This window comes from Gopherus flavomarginatus, chromosome 17 (assembly GCF_025201925.1).
Source record: "Gopherus flavomarginatus isolate rGopFla2 chromosome 17, rGopFla2.mat.asm, whole genome shotgun sequence".
In the NCBI taxonomy this organism is placed as follows: Eukaryota; Metazoa; Chordata; order Testudines; family Testudinidae; genus Gopherus; species Gopherus flavomarginatus.
The window spans coordinates 23,485,003-23,491,858 of record NC_066633.1 but is presented as its reverse complement, the minus strand read 5'-3'; positions in this window follow the sequence as shown (position 1 = coordinate 23,491,858).

The following is a 6,856-nucleotide window of genomic DNA, read 5'->3' as shown; positions in this document are numbered from 1 at the left end:
AAATAACACTTCCTTATTTACTTTCTCCACACCAGTCATGATTTTATAGACCTTTATCATATCCCCCTTAGTCACCATTTTTCCAAGCTGAAAAGTCTCAGTCTTATTAATCTCTCCTCATACGGAAGCCGTTCCATACCCCTTATCATTTTTGAGACAGAGACAGAGACAGTGTGTGTGCTGGCTGCTGGGGAAAGCCATGCACTGTCTCTTTAAGACACTCACTGAAAGTTCTCCTGCTTTGACCTGAGCCCTGTTGTCTCCCCTCCCCTGCTCTGTGGAGATGGGCTACATGGGCAGGCGGAAGGAGAGACAGAGATTGTGAGCTGGCTGCTGGGGAAATCTCAGAAACAGTGCACTGTCTCTTTAAGAAAGGCACCCAGTACACACCATTCAGACCTCAGACTGCAGCAGCTCTGAGTCCTGCTGAGCCAGGCTGTCCCCTCTGCCCTGCTCTGCAGAAATGGAGTGCAGGGGTGGGGGAAGGGGGACACCCTGACATCAGCACCTTCATCTCCTCCCACCCCCACTCTGCACTGCCAGCAGGAGAGGCCGGGGAGTAGCTTCAGGACAGAGCACCTTGGGGGAAAGGGCACCTGAACACATGCTGTTGGCTGTTCCCCCTCTGCTGTCAGCTGGACGGCGTTTGAATCTCTCCCGTGGAGCCACCCAAGTGTGCAGCTTACAGGGAACACAGGTGGAAAGCTGCCTTCCTAGAACTGTGTGCAGCGCTCGCCCCAGCGCTGCGGCTTAAGAACTCCAAAATGAGAGCTGCCCTCTCAGGGGAAAAGTGCATGGTGATGGCAGGGCCGGCGCTTCCATTAGGTGACCCTAGGCCATTGCCTAGGGTGCCAGGATTTGGGGGCGGCATTTTGTGCGCTCCCCACGGGGCGCACGGGAGCTTCCGGTTCCGCTCCCGTCACGCCGCTGAAGAAGGACCTTCTGCCGATGTGCCATGGAGAACAGCGGCAGGCAATTGAGCAGCTCAATGACTGCCACTGTCACCTGCAGCATTTCGGCAGAGGGTCTTTCTTCGGCGATATGGGAGCGGAACCGGAAGCTCCCATGTGCCCCATGGGGAGTGCACAAAATGCTGCCCCGCTGCCTAGGGTGCCAGAAACTCTGGCGCTGCTCCTGGATGATGGCTTTGTGGAAGCTGGCAACTCCAGGCTGCTACTAGTCAGTTGTGAATCAGTTTGGAGTCCGGAAGGTCATCATTAGGGTTGCATTAACACACACTTACAGGGCCCTTAATTGCAGTCTGCTGTGTAGGACTCTGACTCTTGTGTGAAATAGCGGATGGCTCTGCAGCAATGGGATTCCCTAACTGTGTCAGGGTGATAGGTGGCATGCATATCCCAATTTTGGCCCTGGACCATCTTGCAACAGAGTACATCAGTAGAAAGGGGTACTTCTCTATGGTATTGCAGGCACTTGAGGATCACCAGGGGTGCTCCCCTGACATCAGTGTGTGGTGGTCAGGGAAGGTGCACGACACATGACTCTTCAGAAACACTGACCTGTATAAAAAGCTGTATGCAGGGACTTTCTTTCCAGACCAGGAGATTCCAATGGGGGCTGCTGAAATACCCATAGTGATCCTTGGAGACCCAGCATACTACTTACTCTAATGGCTCATGAAACCTTACACAGGAAACCTGGATAGCAGCAAGGAGCACTTTGACCACAGGCTGAGCAGATGCAGAACGACAGTAGAATGTCTATTTGACAGATTAAAAGCACGCTGGTGCTCCCTTTCTGGCAGGTTTGATGTAAATGAGGAAAATATTCCCATGGTCATAGCAATCTGCTGTGCACTTTATAGTATTTGTGAGGCTAAGGGTGAAAAGTTTCCCCCAGGATGGAGTGCAGAGGCAGATCGCTTGGTAGCTGATTTCGGGGAGCCAGATACCAGTGCTATTAGAAGGGCACAATGGGGGGCTATTCGAATCAGGGAGGCTTTGAGGCACCATTTTGACAATGAGCAGCAGTAATGTGTCTTTCTATATAGCACTCTGCTATGCTTTGTTGACTTACTGGCTTGCAAGAGAATTTTGATGTTTCATGACTGATTTGTAGTTTGCAAATGATCCAATTGCCACTGTGTATTAATTCCACCAGCAACCACCGTGGTTAGGAGACAATCAATATTTATTTATCTTTCAGATAGTATGTTTTTATTAAATACCAATTAACAACACATACAAAAGGCTTGATGAGAAGGGAAATAACAGTGATGGGCTGTGTAGGTTCTAATAGCGGTGTGTAAGTCAAGCAACCTTTTTGGAAGCTGTGCAAAGGGGTGGAGTAAATGGCATACTGAGATGGACCAGGAGGTTGCAAGGAACGTGTGCGAGGAGTTTGGGGAGGGCATGGCAAGCAGTTCTGTATCAGCTGCAGGGGAGAGAAAGCACACACGTGTATTCTGCCTGCAGTGTGATTAGGGACTTCAACATCTCTCTTTGCTCCTCCATCACTTTTATCATCCACTGCTAGCCCATTAAAATTTAATCATAGAATCATGGAATATCAGGGTTGGAAGGGACCTCAGGAGGTCATCTAGTCCAACTCCCTGCTCAAAGCAGGGCCAATTCCCAACTAAATCATCCCAGCCAGGGCTTTGTCAAGCCTGACCTTAAAAACCTCTAAGGAAGGAGATTCCACCACCTCCCTAGGGAACCCATTCCAGTGCTTCACCACCCTCCTAGTGAAAAAGTTTTTCCTAATATCCAACCTAAACCTTCCCCACTGCAACTTGAGACCATTACTCCTTGTTCTGTCATCTGCTACCACTGAGAACAGTCTAGATCCATCCTCTTTGGAGCCCCCTTTCAGGTAGCTGAAAGCAGCTATCAAATCCCCCCTCATTCTTCTCTTCTGCAGACTAAACAATCCCAGTTCCCTCAGCCTCTCCTCATAAGTCATGTTCTCCTGCTCCCTAATCATTTTTGTTGCCCTCCGCTGGACTCTTTCCAAGTTTTCCACATCCTTCTTGTAGTGTGGGGCCCAAAACTGGACACAATACTCCAGATGAGGCCTCACCAATATCGAATAGAGGGGAATGATCATGTCCTTCGATCTGCTCGCTGTTCCCCTGCTTATACAGCCCAAAATGCCGTTAGCCTTCTTGGCAACAAGGGCAAACTGTTGACTCCTATCCAGCTTCTCGTCCACTGTAACCCCTAGGTCCTTTTCTGCAGAACTGCTTCCTAGCCATTCGGTCCCTAGTCTGTAACAGTGAATGGGATTCTTCCGTCCTAAGTGCAGGACACTGCACTTGTCCTTGTTGAACCTCATCAAGTTTCTTTTGGCCCAATCCTCTAATTTGTCTCTCTTTTCTGTCCTCCTGTCTATGTTATAATTTTAATTTAAAATCTCTCTCCATGCCCTGCATTTTTGTTTTTTGGCCTCTGAGGACTGGATCATCTTTCGAAACATGTCCTCCTTGCTTCTCCTCAGTCACTTCCTTAACTGGCAGAGTGCTCTGCTGGTATGTAGGGGGTTCTCCTGAAGGCCACATGTGCAGAAGCACAAGAAACAATAAATAGAAGCATGATTGTTAGTGCACTCACAGCATCGAATCATTATCGTAAAATACACCTCTTTTTAAATACAAATCAGTTTTTCACTGTTCCTTGGCCAGCACGCTGTTGGCAAATGCTCTAAACATGATAGGTTTGGGCCAGGGGGCAGTGGTGGCACTCAAGATGGGGCAAAGGGGCCAGGTGTTTTTTTTTAAGTGGATCACTGCAGGTGACTAAGGACAATATCGTAAATTCTGCCACCATTTTGCACAGGAGGTGGTCACTGAAGTTGATATCACACTCCTGAGGGGATGCCAGGGTGGATCTCCTATATGCGTACAGCTTTAGACCGGGTCCCTATGCTGCTCACCTCTGTGCTGCTTTGGTCCCTGCACAGGTGACTGCTACAAGTGACAGGGAGACTCGGCAACAAAATGGCAGATGAAATTCAGTGTTGATAAATGCAAAGTAATGCACATTGAAAAACCTAATCCCAACTATACATATAAAATGATGAGGTCTAAATTAGCTGTTATCATTCACGAAAGAGATCTTGGAGCCATTGTGGATGGTCTCTGAAAACATCCACTCAGTGTGCAGCGGCAGTCAAAAAACCAAACAGAATGTTGGGAGTCATTAAGAAAGAGATAGGTAATAAGACAGAAAATATCATATTGTCTCTATATAAACCCATGGTACACCCACATCTTGACTACTGTGCGCAGATGTGGTCGCCCCATCTCAAAAAAGATATACTGGAATTGGAAAAGGTTCAGAAAAGGGCAACAAAAATGATTGGGGGATATGGAATAGTTGCCATATGAGGAGAGATTAATAAGACTTGGACTTTTCAGCTTGGAAAAGAGGTGACTAAGGGGGGATATGATAGAGGTCTATAAAATCATGAGTGGTGTGGAGAAAGTAAATAAGGAAGTGTTATTTACTCCTTCTCATAACACAAGAACTAGGGGTCACCAAATGAAATGAATAAGCAGCAGGTTTAAAGCAAACAAAAGGAAGTATTTCTTCACACAGAAGGCCACACACAGTTCTGTGGAACTCTTTGCCAGAGGATGTTGTGAAGGCCAAGACTATAACAGGGTTAAAAAAAGACCTAGCTAAATTCATGGAGGATAGGTCCATCAATGGCTATTAGCCAGGATGGGAGGGACGGTGTCCCTAGCCTCTGTTTGCCAGAATCTGGGAATGGGCAACAGGGGATGGATCACTTGATGATTCCCTGTTCTGTTCATTCCCTCTGGGGCACCTGGCACTGGCCACTGTCAGTAGACAGGATACTGGGCTAGGTGGACAAATGATTTAATTTAATAAGAGTTGCAAGTCATGAAGCGGTCCAGGCTTTCTGCATTCTGTGAACTTATTCTGCGAACTGTGCTCTAAACTTGGTTTTTTTGAAGTAGTGAAGCAAAGAATTTCGCTTTGCCATTTTTTTCGCTGTCTTGGCAATAGCATAACAGCAACTAAGGGAAACTGTCATTTGCCAATCAAAGTCTGTCTGCTTGACCAATTATCCAATTGGACAAAAGCACCCTCCCCCGCACTTTGAAACAATGTCCGTGATTTGTCACTAGTATGTAATGGTCCAAAATCCTGTTTTTACAGAGCCTGATAAAAACGCGAGATTAATGGTGTTAAAGCTAATTGGGTGGTCCACAGCCCACCCAGCCCCACCTGAGGCTCGGCCCCTGCTCTTTCAGACATTTTTAATCTGCCTAAACTCAAGATCAGTTTTTTAGCAATAATGAAGTGACGCTATGAGACTGGCAGTCAAAAACACAAAAAAATGAAGGCGAGGCAAGAAGACGAAGCTAAGCAAAAAGACAGTTTGTCATCTTATTTTAAAAAGCTTGAAGTATTGAATAGTGGAAATTCATCAAAGGTATGGGCGAGGAAACATCTGAACTATCTGATCACTTGCCGAGTTGTGGGGATACCACAACGACTGCAAAAGTTGAACAAGTGAACTCTGAAGTGACAATGGAACTACAAAATATTGGTAATTTTATCAAAGTAAGGGAAGAAACCTATCCTGGAGACATTGCATTATGGCCAAAATCTGTTGCACTGGATATGATAGACTATTTCTTAGTAAACAAACCAAAAAACTTAGGTAATATGGAAAATTTGAGAAAAGAGAGTGTGTGGTTTCAGGACAAAAGCAATTTAGAGGTCTTCCTGAGCCCCAATTTCTGAGGATGAAGAAAAATGGGACAACAAATGAGAATGTGGTTGATTTTTTCAGAAACCACTGAGGCAGGCTACTGTTATGTTTGCAAATTATTCCCTGACCATAGTGAAGGAAAACAAACATTTCTCAACAGGCACTCTAATTGGAGAAATGTTGCAAGACATATTGCCAATCATGAAAATTCCAAAGCTCATATTAATGCTATGTATAAGTTTGTTCAAAGGTGTAAATTATCTGGAAGAATTGATTCTGTGTTATCGGCTCAGTTTGAAAAGGAGTGTTCTTGTTGGAGGAAAGTGCTGAGATGTGTTGTTGCCACGGTCAAACTGCTGTCTTCTTTGGGACTACCTCTAGGAGGACATGATGAGTCATCATTGTCAAATCAAAAAGGTAATTTCTTAACTTGCCTTGAATATGTTAGTGAATTTGATAATTTCTCAAAGAACATTTGAAACATGATCAGTATTGTGGCTCAGGGAAGACCAACTTCTTAATGCACCAAACCTACGATGAATTCATCAGTGTAATGGCAGAGCGCTTCAGAAACCAATTCACTGATGAAGTAAAGGATGCCAAGTAGTATTCCATAATAGTCGATTCAACACCAGATGCGAGTCATGTAGCCCAATTAACATTAATGTTAAGATATGTGACCGGCAATGGTGAAGTTGTAGAGTGGATTTTTTTGTTTTGTCCCACTAAAATCCCACACTTCAGAATGTCCAGAAATAACTGTTTTGGAGGTCATTGCAAATTTAGGTTGGTACATCAAAAATTGTCCTGAGCAGAGCTTTGATAATGCCACAAATATGGCAGGAAAATATTGAGGTCTACAGGCAAGACTGAACGATGCAAGCCCCTCTACTTTATTCATACCATGTTCCAGTCATTCCTTAAATTTAATCTGCAAAGCTGCAGCCGAATCTTGAGGGAGCTACACATTTTTTTGACTTTGTTCAAAATGTGTATGCCTATCTTCCGGTTTCCACGCATCAGTGGAGTATGCTACAATCACGCTTGGAGCAGGCAAATGAAAAACATTTGACAGTCAAAAGAATTTGTGACACCAAGTGGTCTGCTCGTGCAGATGCTGTTTTGGCTTTGAAAATGAGCTATGATGATA